The sequence below is a fragment of the Oncorhynchus keta genome, unplaced genomic scaffold (assembly GCF_023373465.1).
Source record: "Oncorhynchus keta strain PuntledgeMale-10-30-2019 unplaced genomic scaffold, Oket_V2 Un_contig_29591_pilon_pilon, whole genome shotgun sequence".
In the NCBI taxonomy this organism is placed as follows: domain Eukaryota; kingdom Metazoa; phylum Chordata; class Actinopteri; order Salmoniformes; family Salmonidae; genus Oncorhynchus; species Oncorhynchus keta.
The window spans coordinates 29963-32497 of NW_026286630.1; positions in this window are offsets into that span (position 1 = coordinate 29963).

Sequence of the window (2535 nt, forward strand, 5' to 3'; positions counted from 1 at the left end):
CACCAGAAATGTTTCTATCAAACAGGTTTATTGCAGATTAAAGGCTTTGCGTGACAAATAAATAACTTTTGTTGTTGAATTCCCAATGGTTTCCATCGCATTTTCAACTCTACTGATGGTTTAACAAAACTGTTGTGTGAAATTGAAAACGTGCTCTTGTCCCGTGCACAGTAGTCAGCAGCTCACAGATACAGTGCGGGTAGGCTACCTACAGTGGGGAGAACAAGTATTTGATACACTGCCGATTTGTCAGGTTTTCCTACTTACAAAGCATGTAGAGGTCTGTCATGTTTTATCATAGATACACTTCAACTGTGAGAGACGGAATCTAAAACAATAAATCCAGAAAATCACATTGTATCATTTTTAAGTAATTAATTTGCATTACTGTACAGGTGGGAATGCAGGTAAGGCTGTACAGTCCTATTCTACTCTCTAGTAACTGTACAGGTGGGGATGCAGGTAAGGCTGAGATATATAGCAAAAGTCCTCTTGTCTCGTGCACTGTAGCCAACAGCTCAAAGATATCACCTCCACTTTCACCACCCTGTGAAGTTCATCATTTATTTCCATTTCGAGGACAGCTGTTTTCCATCTACGTAATATTGCAAAAATCAGAAACTTTCTGTCAAAAAATGATGCAGAAAAATTAATCCATGGTTTTGTCACTTCGAGGTTAGACTACTGCAATGCTCTATTTTCCGGCTACCCGGATAAAGCACTAAATAAACTTCAGTTAGTGCTAAATACGGCTGCTAGAATCCTGACTAGAACCAAAAAAATTGATCATATTACTCCAGTGCTAGCCTCTCTACACTGGCTTCCTGTCAAAGCAAGGGCGGATTTCAAGGTTTTACTGCTAACCTACAAAGCATTACATGGGCTTGCTCCTACCTATCTCTCTGATTTGGTCCTGCCGTACATACCTACACGTACGCTACGGTCACAAGACGCAGGCCTCCTAAGTGTGGGAGGAGAGGAGGGTTGAGGAGGCAGAATCAGGAGATAGGTTGGAGAAGGTTTGAGCAGAGGGAAGAGATGATAGGATGGAAGAGGAGAGAGTAGCGGGGAGAGAGAGCGAAGGTTGGGACGGCGCGATACCATCCGAGTAGGGGCAGTGTGGGAGGTGTTAGATGAGAGCGAGAGGGAAAAGGATACAAGGTAGTGGTCGGAGACTTGGAGGGAGTTGCAATGAGGTTAGTGGAAGAACAGCATCTAGTAAAGATGAGGTCGAGCGTATTGCCTGCCTTGTGAGTAGGGGGGGAAGGTGAGAGGGTGAGGTCAAAAGAGGAGAGGAGTGGAAAGAAGGAGGCAGAGAGGAATGAGTCAAAGGTAGACGTGGGGAGGTTAAAGTCGCCCAGCACTGTGAGAGGTGAGCCGTCCTCAGGAAAGGAGCTTATCAAGGTATCAAGCTCATTGATGAACTCTCCGAGGGAACCTGGAGGGCGATAAATGATAAGGATGTTAAGCTTGAAAGGGCTGGTAACTGTGACAGCATGGAATTCAAAGGAGGCGATAGACAGATGGGTGAGGGAGAAAGAGAGAATGACCACTTGGGAGAGATGAGGATCCCGGTGCCACCACCCCGCTGACCAGAACGGAGGGGTGTGCGAGAACACGTGGGCGGACGAAGAGAGAGCAGTAGGAGTAGCAGTGTTGTCTGTGGTGATCCATGTTTCCGTCAGTGCCAAGAAGTCGAGGGACTGGAGGCATAGGCTGAGATGAACTCTGCCTTGTTGCGCTGGGACCACCAAATTAGGTGGCCGCTTTTGCCAGCTGGTGTGGAGCTATTGTATGGTCTGTGCAGAGAGGAGAGAACAGGGATAGCCAGACACATAGTTGACAGGCTACAGAAGAGGCTACGCTAATGCAAAGGAGATTGAATGACAAGTGGACTACACGTCTCGAATGTTCAGAAAGTTACAGCTTACGTAGCAAGAATCTTATTGACTAAATGATTAAAATTATACAGTACTGCTGAAGTAGGCTAGCTGGCAGTAGCTGGGTTGTTGACACTACACTAATCAAGTCGTTCCGTTGAGTTTCTGCAGTGCTGCTATTCTGCCTGGGGGCTCCAGCTGGGCTAGCTAGCAGTGTTGTTTACGTTACGTTGCGTTAAAAGACTGACAATAGCTGGCTAGCTAACCTAGAAAATCGCTCTAGACTACACAATTATCTTTGATACAAAGACGGCTATGTAGCTAGCTACGATCAAACAAATCAAACCGTTGTACTGTAATGAAATGAAAATGTGATACTACCTGTGTCTCAGGATGGTTGTTGAGTACTATTCAGTAGACGTTCCCTCTAGCTGTGTGGGGGCTGTTAGCTGTGAGAAAGTAGAATGGGACTGTACAGCCTTACCTGCATCCCCACCTTACAGTTACTAGAGAGTAGAATAGGACTGTACAGCCTTACCTGCATCCCCACCTTACAGTTACTAGAGAGTAGTCGGGGACTGTACAGCCTTACCTGCATCCCCACCTGTACAGTTACTAGAGAGTAGAATAGGACTGTACAGCCTTACCTGCATCC